The sequence below is a fragment of the Pempheris klunzingeri genome, chromosome 24 (assembly GCF_042242105.1).
Source record: "Pempheris klunzingeri isolate RE-2024b chromosome 24, fPemKlu1.hap1, whole genome shotgun sequence".
NCBI lineage: Eukaryota > Metazoa > Chordata > Actinopteri > Acropomatiformes > Pempheridae > Pempheris > Pempheris klunzingeri.
Window position 1 is genome coordinate 9,461,195 of NC_092035.1, and position 24,255 is coordinate 9,485,449.

Genomic DNA, 24,255 nt, shown 5'->3' on the forward strand with positions numbered 1-24,255 from the left:
TTGTCTAGGTGCAAGACATCCACTCCAGTAGATGTAGTATGTGTGTTTGCTTCTGTTTGTACTAGTTTAGTGTCTCTGCAGTCTTTTTCTGCCTTTTTGTAATCGCTTGTCTCTGTTTGATTAACTTTCCACAAGCACTTTTAACAATCACTTCAAACAGAGGTCCGTTTCTTTCACGCCGATACATTACCGAGAGCGTCCAAAAGACAGCGATGAAAGACGCATGCCTGACAGACCGTCGTACGCGGCTGTGCTCAAAGAAGCTCGATGCCGTAGCGGAGGCGAATGTTAACATGACTAAATGTTAATAAATGATCTTGAGTTCATGTGAAATCCCACACATTCAGGCTTACCATTCGCTGCGTCTTGGGCGGGGGCCTGCGTACACTGTAGGAGTAGTAGTTGAGCATGGCATACTCAATCATGGCGGCGAAGACGAACAGGAAGCAGACGGTGACAAACAGGTCCATGGCCGTCACGTAGGACACTCTAGGCAGCGAGTTCCTGGCCACGGTGCTCAGGGTGGTCATGGTCAGCACGGTGGTGATACCTGGGAAGGCACGAGGGGTAATATTCACTGCGAGCGCATGACAAATAGCTGGTCAGCCGTGGGGCGACCCATACAGAAGTTGGTGTATTATCTAACATGCGGGCAGAGCTTTACGAGTCAGCATTAATAATGCATACGGGGTATTCTGGGTAGACGTCCCCATTTTTGCATCAATCCGGTCGTCTGTTAAACAGCTGCAGCGGTACTTTGTTTTGAGTGTGGTTAAGTAGCAATCAGATTATGTTTTTTCCTATTCCCCGCCATTTAAATGGGTCAGGAATGGATAGTTATACACCGGAGCCACACGAGAATGACGAACGACATCCCGACACCTCGTCACGACTGAAACATGACTCGTCTGTGAAGTATCTGTGACGGTAATGACTTCAGTGACGTTTTACTATCTCAGCCACGGCGGAAACTTTCCAGACATGGCTAGAAAGTAATTGTTTGAAATTGCATTGTAAACTGCAAGAGGCTAAAGCCCCTCAAAAGTGGTAGCTGCTGATTGATTTTCTAATGTTATTATTGAAAACCTTTTTTTCTGGTCATCTCAAACCGCCATCAGCGCAGAGCGAAAGAGCAGCCATCGCTCTTAACCTTAGTGTTATTGTCCTCTTCAGCTGAAAGTCCCCCAGAAAACCGACCATTTCATACTATTTGACAACGTAAAGAAAAGTGGCATCACTGTCCAAATGTAAGTTTAACTGGACTTTTCACAACCTGAGTGACTTTAATTGTTTTAGATCTTGTGCACAGATAAAGTTTCCATCCAAACTGACAGCAATCTTACTGAAATAGTTGGCGGAGATAACGTCACATGCTGAGCTGTAGGCTCGTCTTATGTTATGCGTCCATAAGAGAATGACAGCACTCGGTCGATGACTTATTGCATTGCGCAGAGGCTGAGTCTGTGTGTGTGTTTTTCACAAACAGAGGATTCGGTCAAAGCGACCACTGCAGTCGATGCAACTATTCCTCAGTAGCATTGTTGTTTTCTCAGAACGAGACGCTCCACAGAGTAGCTGCTCCAACGCCGCATCTACAATGAGTTGCGAAGTTGTCGTGAAACTTTCCGGTGTCTTCATTTAAATAGAAGCCTTTAATTCATTCTTTGATGAGGAAGAAAAACTCTTTGTGCAGAGAACAACCCAACAGCGTGAAGTGTTTGAATGCTTCAGTGTCGATGTGCTGCAAAACACACAAAGCAGAGTTGGTAAAGATGTAGACTAGTACAGTTGATGTAGACTCCATTTTCACAGCAATAGTCTTAAATTGTACTCTGTTTAATCACGTTTAAGCAGCGTTAATACAGCAGCACTGCTGTTCATATCAGAAATTGGTCTCTATACTTAAATGACGGACAGACGAGACACAGATTTCTTTCGGACTTGTCAGATGACGCCGACAGCTCCGTCCTGAGTGACGCACAGACTGCGGTCATTAAGCAGCCTGTGGAGAGGCGAAGCGCTCATCAGCCCACTTGTCTTTTAACAATGGCGGTGAGTGATGGAAATGAGGCTGTAACACTTGCATTAGCTTGACCACGACAGCGTAAATGTGTCAACGCTAGGTCGGGACGGTCCTGCCAATCACCTGTGACACGTGATCAATGCAACTAGCGAGTGGGCCACTTTGGGAGGTAACTAGCCTTGACTCGAATCGTTGGTCAGTTGTAAAAGCAGCTGTTGTCAGCATCAGTAATGACCCGTCACACTGGTAAATAAGTCCTCCAGTTGGAGGTGACTTTTAATTGTGTGTCATTGTGTCATCAGTGGCATTGTGTGAGAAATTACTCCCCATGGTGTCTTAAAGTGGAATATTGTCTTTGCTTGGTGAAATGAAATCAATTCTTTCAAAGAGAGATGAACCCAGTGACACGAATGCCCACCGGGGGCATCGATACGTACCGCTGGGACACACACACGGTTCTCGTCAGATCGCCATCTCTCCCTCTCCTCTTTCTCTTGACGCCGCGCCTCCCCCCTCCTCTGCCTCTCCGTCCCTCCCTCCCTCCCTCTCTCTCCCGCTCTCTTCTCTGTCTCTTTCATCCTCATCTCCCACATGTCTTTCACAGCAGAGCGTGCCACTGTTTTTGCCTGTGGTTTCCATAGAGACGAGTTGCTCCCATCTATTTCAAGCTACCTCCTCTGGTCTAGGGCTCGTCTAGACTTTCTCTTTTCCTCTGCTCATTAGATTTGGGCGGCAAACGAGCGGAATGAAGTCCCTGCTTGTAATCCCCTCCACCTTACCACGCGTTGAAATGTCAGTGTACTGTAAACGGCGCGATCTCAGGCAAAGTGCAAAAAGGGATGCCATTGATTTGTGTCTTTGACGGTTCAACACGAGCTACCCAGCGGCTGCTCCCAGTTTGGGCTGCTATTTTCAATCAAGGTCACAGGTTTTCTTTGTACAGTTTAATTCATTCTGTGGGAACGGGTGCTCCACAATGCCATGGCAACCGGGCGATTCCCGTCTGCGCAGGCGATCCGAACGACACAGAAACAGGGGCTGTCACACGGAAGCGAGAAAAGCTCAAGCGCACACGCCACGTGCACAGCAAACGTGGTGCAGACGAGAACAGATTTCCAGTTTATGTTTCTGTCTTTCTCTTTTTTTTTTTTTACACGCAAGTCAATTTCCAAACCCAGATTTTCCAGACGCGGTAGTTGGCACGAAACAGTGGCGACGGGGCGTTGCCACAATCTGTTAACAAATCTGAGACGTTGACCTTTGTTCTGCGTCCAGGGGTAAAGCAGGTGGAACAGAGCCCAGCTTGCGTCCACGGAGCTTCTATAAATAGCTGTGAGAAGCAGCAGTCAAGGATCAGCGGCCAGGTCACAAGACTGCACGGGTTTCATCGTGACTCCAGAGTTAATACGAGAGCAGAGTTTTTGTCCATTCTAAGTGAAAAGCTGCAACGGTGTGTCACGTGTCACTTTTCAACAAGCATTTAGTGCTGCGTTTGTGTCATTGTAGTCAGTTTGAGTTGTGTGAATTTCCAAATATCATGTGTGGTTTGTTGAGCCATTCGCACAGATGTGCTGAGCGTTTGCTCCACTTGGACAAGCAGGAAAGTCCTGTTATTTTTTTCTGTAATCACTCGGATTAGGAATGGGGGGGTTATTGCGCAGCGAAGTCATCTCCAAACGTGTTTGTAATCGCTCAATTCATTTTTAAGTCAAACTGCCCAACACGTACTGGCTCCAGCTCCTAAAATGAGTGCATTTGCTGGTCTTCTATCCTATCTTTGGATGAGGGGTAAGGTTCTATTTGATGAGCAATGTATGGATGTGAAAATAATCAGCGGATTGCGGGTCACGAAAATAACGGTTCATCGGTAGCTGAAAAATGGGACGAGTGCGGACGAGATGAATGTCAAAGTTGATTTTGAGACAGCCACGTCTTGGAAAAAGCTTAGCGGGAGCACTGCTTAGTCAGTAACACGCAGCCATCATTCTTATTCGTTTCACCATCCAAACATCGAGAAAATAGTTTAGCGTTTGATCAAAAAAGAATTTTAATCCTGCATTCTCCACGAAGCCATTTGCTTCCTGTCCTAAAATGTATCACCACTGTTTGTCACTCTGTTTGTTTTGTAGAGCAAGATGAACCCCAACTAATGGTGAATCTACACGTTGTGACAAAGTAGGCTACCGTGAAGTTGAAACGATGCCGTGAGAATAGTTGAAGTGGACTAAAAATGTGTATTATTTGCAGGAGTGAAGGCGTTCTCCAGTTTGAAGCGCTAAGCACTCCAGCTGAATTTCCACCACGAGCACCAGGCAAAATGCAGCGTCCACGGGAGCCGACAGCGTCGTCTGTGAGAGCTCGTTTGTTGACGGTAATTGTGCTGATGTTTTCAAATTAACGTGCTAGCGATTGAGGTTAAAACGCTCCACGTGGCAATTTGAATCCAATGCGATTCAAGGTGTTTCACGCACATCGTAGCGGCGTTGAGTCGAAGCCACATCCTCCCCGCACGTAATCAGTCCGACGGCCTCCCATCAGTCCCGTCTCACCGAGCAGACACTTTGAACTAAACAGCCTGCGGTGAGCCTACTGTCCTCTCTAATGTATTGAGTCAGCCACGTATTCTCTGACAGACAGCTCGGTATAGATCACGACGTATATATACGGGGGCAGAAGTTCCTTGAAGTGATGCTTTAATTGCAGTATAGGAACACAATTGCGACCTCGCGGCGTCCTTCATTTTATTTAGCCATAAGTAACGACAACTCCCACGAGATGGTACGAGGTGCGAAGCGCTCGGGGAGGAAAAGATAGCGGATCATCTAGCCACTTTGTCCCTGTGGCGAACGGAGCATCCGATTTCCATTCCAGTGTTGACGGCACAGCGCGAGGGACCGATGCGTCTCTACCACCTGTGTTTAAGTCACCGCCTTGTTGCCAGGGCTCCCACGAGGAACATCGTCAGCTCTTACACCCAATGCAAGAGTTTGTGTGAATGACAGCTCTGACAGAGGAAAGACTTGGTTTCGAAACGGTATCTCAGTCCCCCCTGCACCTGGGAGATGGATCAATGCAACCAAGGAGGGTCGTGGATGGTTGCGTTTGTTTAAAAATAGTTCCAGTGGCAACTGTGGAAAAGTAGCATAGTCCTTCCAAGACCAACTGAATCAGTTGTTTGAAAAACTGCATCCAAGGACACATATTAGATGTCTGTTAAGGATCAAGCGATGCAATGTTGTACAGGCAAAAAGGAGAAGGTGAGGGTGGCCAGCAAGGCTGAAAATGTAGTGTTTTGAGCGAACACTATGCAAAGCGACCGTGGGTAACTGCTGTACGGCGTAACGATAGATGTTACCGCCCAGTCTAATTAAGTTCCACGTCACACTTGTCCGTTACCCTCTCGAGCTCTACATCCTCAACTTGTGGCTTCCGATAGGTTTATTTCTCCATCAACCACCCTCTGCATCACTGTCAAGACCCATTTGAGGTGCAGAGATGGAGGTCTAATGGGAATCATCGCGTGCTCCTTTCTCTTCCTTCCACCCCACCGCTGTTGTGTCGCTGAAGGAGTAGCAGACGAGCGACAGCTCTTAGGAAATACCACCTGAAAGACGTTAGCAGCTTGTCAAGATGCACCGGCTTGAGGTGGGGGCAGCGGCATCACCTGCCTTTTTGTTGGACTTGCAACTAACCCCCCCATATTTGTGACATTTCTCCCCGCCGCTCCACGCCAGAGGCCTTCACTTTGCTTTCCAGTGCGGTTTTGTCCCTCTGTTGCACCCAGCTTTTCTTCCTCTTATCTCTCCTGTCCCCTTTGAGCCTCGGGATTCAATCCCAGGCCGACCTGAAAAGGGGTGCGAGGTCCTAGAGAAGAAAGGCTAAACGACTTTGAGTCGTCGAGCCGAACGCGGATGTTTATCGGGAGCGAGACAGCCCGCTCGTCTGCGCTCCCCGTTGTCCGAGGGAGATCCCAGGCTTTTCATCGACCGTGGTTGTTTTTTGCGGGTCGACCTCCACATGAAATAAGAGCCGCAGTCGTTGCGAGCGTGTGTAACGTCCCTCCATTTTTCTGACAGTGGTGTAAAAGTGTGTAGTCAAGGCTCTTGTATGTATGTTAAAAGGGACATAACACGGACAAGCACTTTTGAATGCAATCTTCTTCATCAGCTTTTAGTAAAGAGCAAGAGAGCCGTTGTATTTCAGCACAGTCTGAAAATAACGTGTGCCGTCGTCTCTCTCGATGTCATCTGCTTCACACCGTTTTGATGTTCAACTCTCATCAGCCGAAGAGCATAAAGCGGGAGGAGGTCAACACAATGCGTTGCGATCAGCTTTCACGAGTGAGACGAGAGGAAAGGCTCCATTTGGCCCAGTAACGCTAGCTTGTTATTGAATTTGATGTAAGACGAGCCAACTGTATTGTTCAAGTAAGAGCAAAGTTTTGTCTTTGGGTTTGATAAGGAATAAGGACGGACAGAAGTCCACTGAAAAACGTGTTTATTACCACAGAGACGGCCCAGTAGACCTGGCGCGATACGAGGCGGGCGGCAGGCAGGAATTCAAGTCCTTCAGAGTTGCGGCTCGATGCAGCGACACGGATCGAGGTCGAGTTGTCGGGTCAAGCGAGGAGATTTGGGCGGTGGAGGCGAACGAGCCGGAGCGTCACCTCCTTCCCCCAAAAGCCAGCGAGCAAGGCACCGAGTCCCAAGCGCTGCGGCGGGTGCGACTGTGGAATTGGCGGGCTCCCTGGGTTAAATGTGCGTGTGGTTTGCGAAACCTGTAGTTAGCTGTTGCGATGTGTCATTTGGCCAGTTCAATCCCTAGTCCTATATCGATCCGATGCACGCGAGAGAGCGGGATGCTGCCGAACACACCCATTTGACGCAGGCGAGCATAGAATCGTTCCATGTCGACGAGGCTCGACCGTGTCAAATGTGCACGTCATCACGAGCTGCCAATGTTAACCACTTGACTGTCTGAAATGAATGAAGAAGATTCAATTAAGTTAAAGCAGCTGTGGAACAATGAGCTCGTCAATGTAATTAGGATTATCTAGCGAACGATCCAATGTGTCGGCGAGGACCGGGTGTCACGTATTGTTGTGGAGACGATTGGAAAGACACTGCGGTTGTGTGGAGCTGGGTCCAGGGATACTTTAGCAGGCACGTGTGAAAAGTGTCTACCTTTAAGATTTGGCTAAAAACCTTCCTTTTTGCTAAAGCTTCTAGTTTAGGGCTGGCTCCTTGACTGCCGGGGAACTCCCTCGTGTCTCAGGTTCCTGCGGCTCTTAGTCCCGGTTGTCCGACTTGACGGCCGCCGCCCCTTTTTCCCGATAGTAGTTGCGCTCTTATGACGGTGTTTGTCATCTGTCCAAAGACCTTTGTTCTTCCCTTCAGGTTTTGAGGTGCCTGCCGATGTCCAACGATGTTGTTTTTGCCAAATCCCTTGAGATGCAGCGTGACTTTCCTTTGGGATTGTCGTCCGAAGATCTCGTCCATATGCGTAACAGGAGTCGGGGTACGTATGAGGCCACCTTCATGAGTGGATGTGACACGATTGCGATCTTCTGTCCTCAGTCTTGCGGTGCCGTCATCACGACCAAGTTTGGACAGACACCGTGCCTGGCTTGTGTGTCGACGAGTCAGCTGAAGACTTTAGTACGTGTAGTATGTTTTTTACTCAGGTAAGTAAACTTCCTTCCCGTTACGGTAAGCGCCATTTCCGGCTATCTGAGTTTCCGCGTACTGCGCTATCAACAGCGTCTGTCATTCCTTTTTCTCCACTGGATCTATTTTCACGCTTTACTGTCTTAACCACCAGCTGTCCATTTAAATGTACAAACCCGCACACATATTTCTCACTTCTTGTGGCGATAATGTCGTTATTTCTGTAGTCTTTACCTAAATCACTAGCTAGCTTCTAAAAAACTAAAACCACTGAAATGGCTTCTCTCTCTCCCTCTCAGTCTCCCGCTGTCTCCTGCTCAGTGTGCCATATGTTTAGTGACTCCTTGGCCTCCTTTAGCGAAAGCGGTACCTGTAATAAATGTAGTTTATTTGCTGTACTGGAGGCGAGGCTTAGTGAGTTGGAGACACGGTTCCGCACCATGGAGCACAAGTCAGCTGTAGCTAGCCAGCCCCCAGTAGCCGGTGCGGGCCGACCTAGCTTAGCTCGTACTCCCCCGGCGGTTCCCGCGCAGCCGGGAAACCAGGGCGGCTGGGTGACTGTCTGGAGGAAACATAGTCCCAAGGAGAAGCCCACGGTGCACCACCACCTTCAGGTTTCCAACCGATTTTCCCCACTCAGTGACACACCCGCTGAGAAACAGACTCTGGTCATCGGAAGCTCCATAGTCAGGAACGTGAAGCTAGCGGCACCAGCGAACATAGTTAAGTGCATCCCGGGGGCCAGAGCGGGCGACATTGAGTCAAACTTAAAACTGCTGGCGAAGGCTAAATGTAGATTTGGTCAAATTGTAATTCACATCGGCGTTAATGACACCCGATGACGCCAATCGGAGGTCACTAAAATTAATGTGGAGTCGGTGTGCAACTTTGCCAAAACAATGTCGGACTCCGTAGTTTTCTCTAGTCCCCTGCCCAACCTGATCAGCGATGACACGTACAGCCCATGTCATCATTTAACCGCTGGCTGTTGAGGTAACAGCTAACAATGTGGGCTTCATAGACAATTGGCAGTCTTTCTGGGGCAAACCTGGTCTCATTAGAAGAGACGGCATCCATCCCACTTTGGACGGAGCTGCGCTCTTATCTGGAAATATGGCGAAGTTTATTAGTCCTAAAACCTGACAATCCAGAGTCAAGACCAGGAGGCAGAGCTGCAGTCTTCCACACTTCTCTGCTCCTCCATTCGAACAGTCACCCACCCAACATCCCACAGAGACTGTGTCTGTCCCCCGACCACTCAGATCATTTAGATCTATTAAGTCCAACAGGAGAGGAGTTCAACATCAACATTGAATCAGAGTTAATACCACCATTGATACTATGAAACAGGACAGGAGAGTGAAATGTGGACTTTTAAACATCAGATCTGTGCCATCCAAAGCTGTTTTAGTAAACGATCTGATATCTGACCATCCTATTGATTTATTGTGTCTGACAGAAACCTGGCTACGTCCCGAGGAGTACGTTAGCCTTAATGAGGCCACTCCTCCCAGTCATACTAATACTCCTATTCCCAGAGATTGTGGACGTGGAGGTGGAGTTGCAGCAATCTTCAACTCTAGTTTAATAGTCCAACCTAGACCCAAACTCAATTCTAACTCCTTTGAAAGTCTTACTCTTAGTTTTTCACAGCCAACCTGGAAAACTGTAAAACCAGTGTCGGTCGTCACAGCGTACCGCTCTCCTGGTCCGTACTCTGAATTCTTAACTGAGTTTTCAGAGTTTTTATCTTGACTCACTGACTTAGTCCTCAGTGTGGACAAAGTGATTCTAGTAGGTGACTTTAATCTTCATGTGGATAATGATAATGATAGTGTTAGCACTGCCTTTGTCTCACTACTGGACTCAATTGGCTTCTCCCAGAGTGTCAATGAACCCACTCACTGTTTTAACCACACTCTTGACCTTGTTTTGGCTTCTGGTGTTGAAATGGAACAGTTAACAGTCTTTCCACATAACTCTATTCTATCAGACCATTACCTGTTAACATTTGATTTCTCGCTACAGGACTATGGTCTATATGACAGAGAGGTCCTCACTAGATCCTTATCTGATAGCGCTGTTGCCAAATTTAAGGAGGCGATTCCTTCAGTATTTCAGCCAGCGTGTCCCCGTGCTGCGGACGACCCCCATGCTAATGTCAGCCCCTCCCAAATGGATTATCTGGTCGACAGTGCTGCAGGTTCACTGCGAATGGCACTAGACTCTATGGCCCCTCTAAAAAAGAAGTGAATTAAAGAAAAGAGACAAGCTCCCCGGTATAACTCCCAGACACGTGAGCTTAAGCAACACTCACGAAGGCTAGAAAGGACACGGCGGGCCACCAAAGCGGAAGAATCCCGTTTAATCTGGCAAGATAGTCTTAAAACCTATAGAAAGGCCCTCTGTAACACCAGAGCCGCCTACTAGTCCTCATTAATCGAAGAAAATCAAAGCAACCCTAGATTCCTTTTTAGCACAATAGCCAGGCTGACAAGGAGCCAGAACTCCATTGATCCTCGTGTTCCTTTAGAGCTCAGCAGTAACGACTTGATGAGCTTCTTTAATGATCAAATCCTAACTATTAGGGACAAAATTCAGCACCTCCTGCCCTCAACAGGGTCTGGTCCAACCTCAAACCTAGGAATCATAGAAACAGCTGTTAGACCTGATGTGTACTTGGACTGTTTTTCTCCAATTGATCTGGCCGAATTGACCTCAATAATGTCCTCATCTAGATCGTCAACACGTCTTCTAGACCCCATTCCTACTGGACTCCTTAAAGAGGTCCTGCCCCTAATGAACACGTCCTTACTGGATATGACAAATCAGTCTGTACTAACAGGCTATGTACCGCAGTCCTTTAAAGTAGCAGTAATTAAACCTGTCCTGAAAAAGCCTACTCTTGATTCAGGTGTGTTAGCTAACTGTAGACCTCTATCCAACCTTCCCTTTCTCTCCAAGATCGTGGAGAAAGCTGTAGCTCATGAGCTGTGTCATTTTCTAAACTCTAATCGTCTATTTGAGGATTTTCAGTCAGGTTTTACAGCGAACCACAGCACAGAGACAGCACTGGCGAAGGTTCCAAATGACCTCCTCGTGGCATCAGACAGAGGACTTCTCTCCGTCCTGGTCTCGTTCGACCCGAGCGCCGCTTTCGACACCATCGACCATCACATCCTGTTACAGAGACTGGAACAGTTCATCGGTATAAAAGGAACCGCATTAAGCTGGTTTAAGTTGTATTTATTAGATCGATTTCATTTTGTACATATTAATAAGGAATCCTCTGTCCACACTAAGGTTAGACATGGAGTTCCACAAGGCTCAGTGCTTGGACCAATAGTCTTTATCTTATATATGCTTCCTCTGGGTAATATTATGAGGAAGCACTCCATTCATTTCCACTGTTATGCAGATGATACACAATTGTATTTATCAATAAAGCCAGATGAACCCAATCAGTTGGTTAAACTTCAAATGTGCCTTAAGGACATAAAGTCCTGGATGAGCAGCAACTTTGTGCTGCTAAATTCAGATCAAAGTGAAGTTCTTTTGCTGGGCCCCAGACACCTCAGAGACAGCTTTTCCACTACCTTAACTGCTCTGGACGGCATTACTCTGGCCTCCAGCTCCACTGTGAGGAATGTGGGAGTCTTATTTGATCAGGATTTGTCCTTTAACTCCCACATTAAACAGATTTCTAGAACTGCGTAATATTGCTAAAATCAGGCCCATCATATCCACTGATGATGCAGAAAAATTAGTCTGTGCATTAGTCACTTCTAGGTTGGACTATTGTAAGTCCTTACTATCAGGCCGCCCCAATAAGTGGTTAAAGACTCTCCAGTTGGTCCAGAATGCCGCTGCTCGTGTTGTGACGAGAACTAAAAGAAGAGACCACATTTGTCCTGTACTGGCTTCTCTTCACTGGCTTCCAGTCAAATCTAGAATAGAGTTTCAAATCCTTCTCCTCACCTACAAGGCTCTTGAGGGTCGGGCCCCATCATATCTTAAAGATCTTATAGTACCGTACTACCCCACTAGAGCACTGCGCTCCCAGAATGCAGGTCTACTGGTGGTTCCCAAAGTCTCCAAAAGTAGTTGAGGAGGCAGAGCTTTCAGCTATCAGGCTCCTCTCCTGTGGAATCTCCTTCCAGTTTGGGTTCGGGCGGCAGACACCCTCTGTACATTTAAGAGTCGACTAAAAACCTTCCTTTTTGACAAAGCATATATTTAAGGGCTGGCTCAGGCCTCAGACCAGCCCCTAGTTCCGCTGCTATAGGCTCAGACTGCTGGGGGACTCCTACGGTGCACTGAGCTCCTCTATTCTCTCTCCTCCTCTTCCTCTCCATCATTATGTCTCATGTCAGCCTAATGTCTGCCTCTAACTTGCTACCTTCCCCGGAGCGTTTCTGTGCTTTCTCATCTCCCAGGTTCCTGTGGATCCTGGTCCTGGCCCTGGCCCTGCTGATGTGGTTCTGTGGTTCCTGTGGGTCCTGGTCCCGGTCCCGCTGATGTGGTTCCCTGGTTCCTATGGATCCTGGTCCTGGCCCTGCTGATGTGGTTCTCCAGCAGCCAATGGATGTGCGTCTGTCCAAGGCTCCAGCCTGTCCGTCCCTTCACTGTGGTGCTCCCACTGGGTTTTTGGAGTTTTTCCTTCCCGAAGAAGGAGGATCATAAAGGGCAGGTGACGCCTGGGACTGATCCACTGGCCTCATCGACTGCTGGAGTCTTTATTAGCTTCCACTTGTTTATTTCAGTGAACTTTGTAAAGCACTATAAATAAATAAAGTTGAATAGTCAAAGTGTCACGTGTGAGAGTGAGTGTGAGTATGAGTATGCTCTTGGTCTTAGTCGTGGGCGCGGGTGCGGGTGCGGGTGCGGGTGCGGTCGACCGTCACAGTACAAAAAAAAAGATTCTTACCCCTTGAAACTTCTGGATCACTTTATTCACACTAAATGACATTTACATTCAACCTCAAGCACACTATCAAACTAAGCATTGATTACAAAACACCATCTCTTACCTTCACTGCCATCTCAAACATCCACACGACAGCAAATTCACTCGTGGGAAGCATGCACTGGGACAGGAAAACAATTCACAAGTCATGCAAACAAAACTAACGCCGCAACAAAGAAAAACAAGGACCGCTAACGGGACACGACAGTATGACACGCTCGCTAACAATGATCAGTAGTAGGAACATTTGGAGCCACATTATCAGAGGACCAAGTGTGCGTGTCGCTGTGTGTACCTAGAGCGGTCCTCGCTGGTGTGGCGTCGCTTTTGATCCAGAACGACACCCACGAGAGGACCACGGTCAGGATGCACGGGATGTACGTCTGGATGGTGAAGTAGCCCATCCGTCTGCTCAGGTCAAAGTACACCGTCATCACCACATAGTCGCCTGTTGACACAACCGCAACATTACAGCTATTAGACGGTCTGGCATTTTCAAAATTGCACACAAACCACACACTGGGCGGCTGCGCCGCTTTGCTTGGTCACAACAAGCCACATTTCACTCAAACACACTTACATTCTCCTCAACACTTGGAAAGGGCCTTGGAAGCTGCTCCACTCACAAAACTCTTCTTTTTACCTTACCTCCATACAATGTCAACACGTGGACTGGACGGGCCTTGACTCCAATTAAACCAATACTCAACCGCTTCAACTCGGAGTACAAGTGCAAACACAAAGGAAAACAACATGTCTCAAATAGAACGCCATTTTTATTGAAGCGCCATCCTTTGGGTTAGCCTGGATTTGGAAGGGGAAAACAAAATATTGCTCACATGCTAGGCTCATCTTCTCCATACAGACAACCTTCAACTGACACCGCTCCAGGTTGCCAACGACTTTGGCACCACACTCAAAAGCACATTTCACATTTAACGCCTTCAGGTTCTTCTCTGATACTTTGGAATGACCAGGCAGCCAGGCACACAGGTAACAAAGGAGCTGGCTGGAAACAAGCAACACCGATACAATCTGCACAAGACAAACACCATCGTGGAGCCCGACGCACTTCTCCGGTGACGCTGGCTGTGTGAGGGGAAGGAAAACAAGGAGAGCGACGCTAAGTGGGACGCTTCTTATTGCAACACTTCATTTACAGCACCAGCTACGTATGGACCGCAAAAACACATTGTTCAGTAACCCCTGACAAACTTCCACACGTCACATCACTTTAAATACGACTGAAAAATACTGCTGGACCGTCCGCTGCCACTCAGGCATTTGGCTTGAAAAACAGGTCAGATTGAAGAAAACATCTGGAGAGGAACACCTTTTGTCCTCCGCTCGCAGCTCTATCTCGCCTCACGCTCTGCGCACATTTCAAATCACCATTTTGAATCACCAGGTGCACACCAGTGTTTACCACTAACACGGTGGCTCATGTGGACCGCAGCACAACACGGACCCGTGAGCTGCTTTGCACTTTGCATTCGCACACCCTTTCTACATTGTCCGCCGCGCTGTTTGGAGTGGAACATCGGATGACGTCTATTGTGCAACGCTCATTCTGAGAGGAGTCTCCAGGTACAAAAGCATTGCCAAACGGCTCGCTGGAGATCACAAACACAACTGCAAATGACCCACTTCGTTTACCTTCCTCCCCTAAGCAATGCAACCGCAAAGGCTATCTTAATCGCACGAGGCTAAACGCCCACAAAAAATACACACTGACAACTTCGTCGACAAACATCATTTTAGCCACCCCGTTAGGTCCGACATGGAGTGGAAGCGGTCCAAAAGCTTCATTTTGGACACCAACGGGGGGACGTCAAACAACGCTTCATTGGAGCTTCTGTTACTTTCGCCACACGCTGCCACGGCTCACGTCCGCGCTCTTCTGCTCGCGCAATGGTTCGCTTGACGCTTTCGTGCACGGAAGGTCGGCCTCATTCTTGCGCATACCGTTTACCTTGCATTCGCGACTGCGTGGAGGCTGCAAACATTCACATTCCCACGTCCACTGTCTACAGTGCTGGGGACACGTCTGTGCATTGGAGCAAACGAGCCCTGTCTTTACATTCTGTTACCGCAGTCAAAACCCCTCTGTTTACACACTCCTAAGGAATACTTAAGAGCCCCGCTCGCCTGCTTGTCGACGCGCTGGCGTGCTGTGCGCTCGGGTCCACTCGCTGTTTGGAGGGGGCAGGGAAAATCTTAGTCATACACATGGATGACACAACATTATTGTTGCGGTCATCGCTCCACTTTTCTTCCTTTAACTCATCGCCACAGGACCAGATTCAACACATGGACTTAGCATTTACTTCAATGCTGGAAATCTCCTCACGATCCACATCTCCGGTGCACACGCTGCCTCCTACGTCGCTGGCTGCCCAAACATCGGTAACAGAGACGTCGTCTGCTTGCCGCTCGCCGCGGCCCCGAACGCCCCTACGACCCATTTTTCACTCCGCAGCCGTGGCGCGCTACTCCTGTTGTGCCCCTTCCTGGGAAAAACCTCACACGTGGGACACATTTTACTTGGAACAACATCACGCTATACAGTCAAAAGCCTGTGCCAATCGCTCGCTATTCTTTACTGTCAAATCACTTTTCCCAAATCTTCACCGACACCAATGGCTCGCGGCTTGCTTGGCGCTCCGCCGCTGGAGCTTGGCTGCACAGGAAAACGACAACAAAACCACCTTGCTGGCTCCTCGCACCTGCTGACACCTCATTTAGGGCCAAACAAGCTCAAACCACCTCCGACGCTGTTGCTTTACCGTCGATGATCTTGTGATATCGCATACAATAATACAACGGGGACCAAAGCACCGCTTTCACTGTCACACTTTTCAAGGACGTCACAATGACAACTGTGGCGCATAGCCATCTGGTTTCCAGTGTCCCCACCCCATATTGGTCACAGTGCTCGACTGCTTACCGACCCCACGCATTAGCGCTCAGTGGGAATGTCTGTGGAGAGAACTAGCTCTCAAACAGAGCCAGTGGTCGCTCGCCTAAAGGAACGAGCTGCTCGGGAGAGCTCACCTAAACGCAAACGCACGTGTCAGCCAGCTGTAGATGACCCCAATTGGCTCCTGCCAACGGCATTGCTGGAGGTATGGCCCACAGGAAATAAGCAGCAACATTCTTTTAAAGCGCTTTTTCAGGAGGACGATGTCCCCTTCAGGAATGGCTCTTCAATCATTCAATCAATCCATCTTTATTTAGAAACCACCAATTCAGAACAGTCAGCATCACATATTACATGAGGCAACAGTGGCAGGAAGACACCTCAAACACAACCGGGCTCAGAGGTGGCCGTCTTTCTGTTGGGTGGAGGTTGGACAGACACACACACACACACACACACACACACACACACACACACACACAGAGAGAGAGAAAACAAACAGCAACTACAGCACTGACAAGAGGAATGGGACTAATACATTAGCGATAGGGTAGCATTTCAAAAACATCACCACACATTTCGACATTTAGCATCCCCCCTCAACAGTAACATACAACATTCATGACAGTCAAGTGGAAAAAGGACCATTTCAGTCAAAACACTTAGCAGCTCTCAATTCCACCTCGTCTCAACAACGCATTATGCATTAAAGATACTTCTTGCCGGTCCAACTCGCATTCTGCTACTCCGCACTTGCGCTCCACAGAGGAACGCAGTTTGGCCTCTCTTGTACTTTGGCTCGGGAGACAGCTACGAGCCCTTCGCGCCCCCCTGTTCTCTCGACAAGTCGACGCGTCCAAAGCTGTGGCTTTCGTGTCATCTGCTGCAGCTGCAGCTTAGCGAGTGCGCTTCGAGGATGGATCGAGGATCTCGTACGGCGCGTACAGGGGGAACGTCAAATAGAACGTCGCTATTGGGATCCGTGATGCAATCAGAGGACGTGGCGTGGGATTGTCAGCTATTTCGCTGCACGTGTTTTACAAAAACCCGCTTCAAACATTGCCGGGGTGGACGCGACGTCCGCGTTTCTTCAATGGACCCGCCGACAAAAAAGCGTCGTGGGAGCTTGGGGGGAATTTCTGCCAGGAGAGATACAACAAAGTGTTTGGGATTCCACATTGGGGCCTTTTCAACGGGACGCCGCTCAATTGACAAGAACGGTGGATTGGCGCCAGAGGTCCCCGGTGGCGCTGTGGCCGGGGATCTGGCCGCTCTGCCCTCGTGAAAACAGCCCCGTACCTCCTGTGTTTATGCGACATGAGGGATGAGGCGCGCGCAGGGAAATAAGGGACAAAGAGGAACACAGACGCAGCGCTTTCCAACTTTGTCAATTCATGACAGGTATTTTGAGCCGGGGATCTCATCGTCACACGTGTGGAGATGGAGCTCCTGCAAGTCAAACCCGGAACAACAAACCAGGTAAGAAACCAGGTGATAAATGACAAAACGCCTCATTTTCGGGAGCGGCGTGAGGTACGTGTGTAGGTTTGCTGTTGCTTTTCAGCATCTCGGCACTAAATTACTTCGGCTGGGTTTTCGTCACACGGCGGGAGTCCGGGAAAACAGACAATTTACATGGCCGTCGCTGTGTCTGCGGATGAAGGCGCTCGTCGCTCGCCAACAAACGTACCTTCGTGGCCGTTTACGTACAAAGACCGTGCTTCCTCAGTCTTCTCGGTGGCTCGCGCAGTTCAACGACATCATTTCACTCAAAAACAAACATTTCATTGAGCTGTCGCCTTTCGCTGTCCGAGCAAACGCTACCGTGCTCTGCGCAATTAAGCTCCACTCGTTGCCGCTGACCTCCTTCGTCGTTCGCTGCCGCTCCCCGTTAGCCCTCTCCTCATCGTGCCGACTGCTCCTCTTCCTGCAATATTCACGAGCGCAGGTTGAGCTTTTACAAAGCCAAATGAGGTCACGTTGGGCGCACCTCGAGCGCGTCTCTCCAAACACAAAAGACTGCACGGTGCCGGGACGCAACTCGTAAACAAGGTTAACGGGGGTCCACGCTCCCGGCGTCGTCTCCCTCGTACGTAATGCTGCCCTTATTAAGCCCTTACAATCTCTCTTTATCTTGGAGGGTCGCGTGAAGGCGTTACAAATGGATTAGGAACCGGTTGGGGGTACGATGACTGGCACCTGTTGTTGGACCGGCGCCGTTTCTCCACCTACCGCTGCATCCAAAACAACAAGCCTAAATCTAATCGCACAACGCCAGGCCTAATGACAGCGCCGACGGCGTGGGAAGACAGACGGAAAAGGACTGAATCATTAAACTTCCTTTTTAATCTTTCAGCTTCATCGTTAATGTCACTGGAAAAACCTATTTGCCCTTACGCCCGAGGGGAATACTTAGGACCTTTCAGCTTGGAGTTACACAATTACATTTATGGCTATGGACAATTTTGACATGATTGGAGGTCGGAACGGCGCCAAATACAACCGTTTGCCTTGCTTTTTTGGGACCGGGGCCACAGTTCTTCACCTTTTTCTTCGCCTTTCGTCGCCCGCTCTCTTACCTGCCGTCGTCGTCAGCACGTCCGTGGTGTTCCTGAGCCCCATGAAATCAAACTGGTAAAGCCTCCAGTATTTCTGGTCCGAAGTCTCCACCGAGTTTCGACTCCACTTGTACACGATCTCGTCTCGGGGGTAGCCATCTGGAAAGCGCACACGGGCCACAGTTAGTCGTGTGGGACGACCACAGAATGCAGTTTCCATTCCAGGCATCGTTTACATACATTTACAGGTTTCCGTCGCCACTTCGGTGGACCGCAGACCAAATCGGTGACAACGCTTCGCTTGTGGGCTTGGAATCTGCTCTAGTGCGCCTATGGTGAACAAATATTAACTCTCGTCATGCCGTGCATTCTTTAGTCTTCAAATCTCTATTTCTGGAGAATTATTTCACCTACAACTCAACGATGCTCTTGAATCTCTGCTTTATTACAATACACTGATCTTTGGCGGGAAAATGAAAGGCCACTTTAAACGCAAAACAAATGTAACAGATACAATAGCTTAGGCATCCACAAAGAAGAGGAAGCGGGGAGGCTCGTCGGGAAGTAAAACATTGTTCTTTAGAGGACTCAATGGGATTCATTGCCATAGGGTGCTTACGGGAGCTGCTACAGGTGAATACAGTCAAAACTTTGGCTGCAACATATCGCGATGACACTTCCCCAGAGGATTACCTCACTATTTTGGATTGCAACTTGGACATTTTAGGTTTCAATATTCAAATCATGCATTGCGTGATCAAATACACACACGCTCATTTACATACTTTTCCACAAGACAAATCTCAACATTGGATCAACCACGTTCGAAATTCTTGGTTCATTTCGTTGACATATTGGACCTTTAACAGAGGACAATCGCAAAACACTGTTTTCTGCATGTTTTTACAAAGCTAATATGAGATCCATCGTGTAAGGGACTGTGATCTGTTGTACGTGCTGCTGAATTGGACATTTCAGCCTCACAGTGTGACAAAAACTCTTTGGTTATTTGCATCGGGCGATGAAGGACTTTTCTCCCAAAGTGCGGGAAAATAAACACCCAAATGTGCATTTCCAACATTGTCTGACTCGTGTGAAAAAACACCTGACCGGTGCGTGAAAACCACTACGTTTTGGCCTGGAATGTCTCGCCTACATCGACTTAGGACTCATTCTATGCGCACGGTAAACGGGCCAGAGGTTTCATTCTTAGTCTACAACAATGGTTGACAGGTTCTTGACAAATACTCAATACAATGGCCACATCACTACAACAAACCATCAGTCATTCCCCTGAACAACAATTGCATTTTTTAAACCACCTTAACAAAAGCATCACATTCAACCGCACTCAAAATTAGGGTGCTTTTGGAGATTCCCAGGGGAGTGGTAATAGGAACGTCATTAAGTCTCAAATCTTGAGCTGCGCATTGGAACGCTTCTGCTGCCACGCCAAATATGTGTATGCCAGCAGTGGGCGAGGCTGCGGTGGTATATGTACAACAGTACTTCGCGTGGAAGCGCCGACGACCGCAATCGCTGCAGTTGTGCTGCACTGACTGCAATTTACCACGTCGGGATCGTTTGCAGACGTTTCTCTTTTTCTAAACCTCGGAAGCTTGCTAAGCTTGTCTTAAATGTGGCGCCCGTGCTTTTTAACCTCCTGTATGAGTGCATGTGGCTGTGAGAGGACTTTTTCAAATGACACTTTGGTCTGAAATACAGAACACTGTGCTTGCTGAACATCGCTTATCGGAAAGTGAGGGGAAAGAAAACGGCAGACTCTAAGCACATTTTTCGCCACCTATTGCAAAACGCACACTCTTTTCAACAGCTATACCTCGACAGAAGGTCAGTAACGGTTTCTTTCCAGCGTCAGCTGCTTGGGGAGTACGTTTCGACTGAAACCATTCGCCGTTATTTCTCTCGGTCTACACGCCCAAAAGTAGACCATTTTTAGATGACTTTGTCAAAGTGAAAACAAAAGAGCTGGAAAGTGCACAAAATCACAGTGGCAACTTGTGAACGCTGATCCTTCCAGAACCCCTGCGGTCGGGTTTCAAAAAACGAAACGAGCTCTGTGGCGGTCGTGATGGAGGTCCTTAGCTTTTGCTTTTTTCGGCCTGGAGTGACTGAGAACTACTGATTACATCTTTAAATGGATGACTCAGATGCTTCCACGCCACTGGGATGTACTTTATTCTGCGCTTCGCTTGACACAAAATGGCTCAGTTACAACAATTATAGAGGGAGCAAATCATTGCATCAGGTTTGCTATGATGATCATCTTTTCAACACAGCTCATTGCTTTTAGCCCGTATGCCACGCACAATAAGGCTTGAATACATATGCGTTACTTTAACAAGCTGCCAGCATGGCTTTAGGAATAAAAACAGTCCGTCGGTCCACCGCTTGCGTCCAAAATCTTGACGACGACTGAAAGGACGGGCTGAGTAGCAGCTTTGTGTCACCTTTGCTTGGTGTGAAATATCTAAACTAACTGTGGATGGACAGTCGTCACATTTCATTGCAGACGTTCGCGTTCTCGGGTTCAATTGTAAATACTTCCCCCCTTTTCATCTAGTGGCTGGTTTGGTGCCGGAAAGGACTTAAAGCCTGCTCCAAAAGTCACTCTGTGCCAATGTTAACGTGCAGATCTGCGATGTCCAGGCAAGTCTGCCGAAACTTCACCGATTCGCCGTTTTTAATACCGCCGTCGTCGACTAAATCTACCTCTCATTTCAAAAACCTTCTATCAAGTCAGATTTACAGTCTGTGGAAAGGAAGGCTCGTGACTATACAGAGGATCCGCACGCAGAAATAAACTCACTCCTGAAATACAAGCATAGGAACACAAATCAAACCTTCTCTCCGTCTATCAAACCGTAGACATATGCATATGTAATGGTATGTAAATGATATGTGTGGCGGAAACGCACCAATTTAACACCGCGGGGGGGGGGGGGGTTCTTTAGGAAGTGCTTGCCTGTGATGTGGATAACTGCACTGGTCCAAAGTGCTTGTGATCAGACTTGAGGCTTTTCGTGGCTTTTACACAGAGCTCAATTCTACACTGAATAAAACTGAACAAGAAAGATACAGCTGCTTGAAAGCGTCTCTGTGATAAAAACCAAGCCATTCGTGCTAAATACAACATGAAAAAATGCTTGTCAGGGTGCCAGATTGCTTGCGTAACATCTGTCAGGAATACATGTGCCATCAAAACATTTTCACGATTCAGAACAAAGATTAATGAGGTCGTCCGGGCCTTTGGAATGTTTTAGCTCACTCAATGAATGGAGAGGCTCCTCATTTACTTCAGACCGCTTTAAATGCCCGCTACGGCGTTAGACGCGAGCGGCCGCGCTCCCGGAGTGCCAAGAGTGGTTGATAGCGGGGCGTGTTACGGCATAGGAGGGACGGTGCGTTTGGACGCCGGAGGGAAGCGGGAGAGGAGCCCAGTGTGGCTTCCTTATCGGATGTCATCGCCGTGACCTGAGCCAACCTCAGAGTAGACGCTGCTCGCGTTCTCCGTTACGTGGAGATGGATGCATGGATGGATACTGTCGTTGATCAGATTCGTAGGAAAAACTGGAGAGCAGCTTTGCATTTTCCCAGACAGCTGTCTGGGCTGCTGTCTAAACAAATGCGCAACAAGAAAAAAAAGCTCTCCACATTTTAAAGCACACGCAGACCCTATGTTACCAAAGTTTTACTTTTATCCAGAGGCCTCCGTTAGGCTCCGAGAGGTCATTAAGCCTCTTAAACGCGGCCATTTTGAACCTCCCCGTGTCATTTCCGTTGGTCCTCAATTATCGAGGGCTCTTGGATCACAAAAACCTCAATAAAGCACAGTTATGCTGGTTTGGAATGGAGGGGATTAGTATTTACCCTTTCAAATTCATTGAAAAGATGGAAGTTTGCCGCTTCCTCAACTTGCATTTGGATTTAGCGCTACTGAATAAAGTCGCTTGTGCCGAGAGGCCGACTTATGTTTTACGTAGACCTTGAAATTATGCAGCCGTTTTTTTATCAATACACGGTGGAAAAATTAGCGAGTTGCCGTCATGACGGTATTCTGCTTCGGCAAATACAAACCCAGCCTTCTAGGTTGACATTTGCTGGAGCTCAATACTGCTGGAGCGTCATGGGACACGTTAGCTGCTCAACCGTTGCGGCCGCACACTCTTCTAATTCACGCGGTCGGGAACTGGGACCGGAAAAAAGGGTTAGCGCTGTGCTCTCCGTGAAAGGATTTGCAGACGTAATGGAAACCCATTTGTGGTGAATTGCGCTTTAACTATGTACAGTACTGTCGCATCCGGTCTCGTCGCGACGTCAACAAACTGTATGTATCCAAACTCCATGTTTGGAGGAGGGTTTAAAAATGAGCTGGAACAAATACTGCCGTCTGTAGTGGCATCGGGTCATGATTATTTCCGAAATTAAATCACATCTGGTCGTGGAGGATGTCTGGTCCGACGCAATGACCTGTCCTGTCAAGTCAGATGTGATTTCCCTGCTTTTTTGCGGGTGGGTCACTTAATAAGGCACTGCTTAATGGAACAATAAACCAATGTCTGTCTGAATGTGTCAGTGTTTAAATGGGATAGAAAATCTTAATATGACCATGCAGATGACTCAAAAACTCTCCAATAAAACCTACACAAATCTCAAGACTCACTTCAAGGTCTGATGTTTTCACTGTCAGCAGACATTTACTGAGGATTTACTGCGTTTGTCTAGATTCACTGCAGCAAAGTTTCGCTTTCTCTTCAGTGGCGCAAAATACGGAAGGAGGGAAAGGAAGTTTAAAGCTCCCATATTATGCTAAATGCTATTTTAATTCTCTCACATCAATCTGTGTCTCCGATGTGTCTAGAGACCTTCCGTCTATGAGAAAACTCCATCCTGTTTACACTCCTGCTCCATCTTTCCGTTCATGTGTGTGAAAACACACCATTTACATTTGGCTCCCCTTATGATGTCATAAGGGAACGCGTTGCTCGTGTCACCTCCAGCCAAGCCGCCCCGCTGTCTGCCGTTATTTTTTCTCACCGACACCTGCTCCCGCTAACGTTAAGATGGCGAAGGCGAGAGAAAAGCAGCACATTGCTCTGTTCCTCGAAAACGGAGCGTTCAGACAGAGGCTGAAAACAGCTGCAGCGGCCGCTTCTGGTATAACAACAACAACAACAACACCACATTTTTCAGCATTAAACCATGTCAACCTGTTCAAGTAGGGCCTCCAAATACAAGTATGAATATGGGACCTTTCAACTAAATTACTGCAGAGGGAACTGGATCTGAAACATGTCAGCGCAGCAGCCTGTCATTTTTCACTTCCTGCCCGTTTTCCCGGATTTTTTTGTATTATTGGCTCATTGCAGCTCCCGTCTGGTGTAATGCGATAGAAGAAGCCAGCGATAGCTGTTAAGTTATATCTGGAAAATCTCCCATTGATTTTTCTGAACTCACTCCGATCTTTTTGTTGAACAACTTCAGGCTATTTAACTCGTGTTTTCTCACATACAGCCTTCCTCTTGTGAGATGAATACACGCTTGCCGTTCCAAAGACGCCTCCTCCTCTCCGCATTTAAAGCGCCGGCATCGGGTCTCGTAGAGCGGCGGCTGGAATGATTTATCTATGGAGCCTTAGTGAAAGCCTCGCTAAAAAATAAATAAATGCATCATTTGCGTCAGCCTGGTAAATATCCTCCTCTACGCATTCCAGATGCCCTGATCGATGATTCCTACTAAAACTGTAACACCTTCATTAAGGAGGCCCTAAAAGCCTTTTCAATGTCAGGATCTCTCAGTAAATAAAAGGCATTTCGGGACTGAGGACCTTTTGCGGTATTGGCGAGTAAGCAGCCGGGGTCGTGTCAACATTTACGTGGCGGGACTCGCATTTGGCACTCCCCTGGCAGAAATGGCTCTCTTATTGCAAAGGAAAAGGGTGGTTTTTTGGTGTCTATCTGCCGTTAAGCACGTCCCTCCTGCCATTTCCTGCAGCTTTAAATGTCGCCTTTAAAACTTTCAGCCTTTTCCTCATTGTTGGCTTCGTGAAGCCCTACCTCCGCTTGGAAACTTCTTTTTGCAGGAGTTACACTTTCAGTATG

At 48.0% G+C, this 24,255-nt stretch overlaps 1 pseudogene; it reads right to left on the reverse strand.

The window, feature by feature from the left end:
- Positions 1–24,255, reverse strand: part of LOC139223584 (gamma-aminobutyric acid receptor subunit gamma-3-like) — a 71,789-nt pseudogene that overhangs the window by 2,603 nt on the left and 44,931 nt on the right.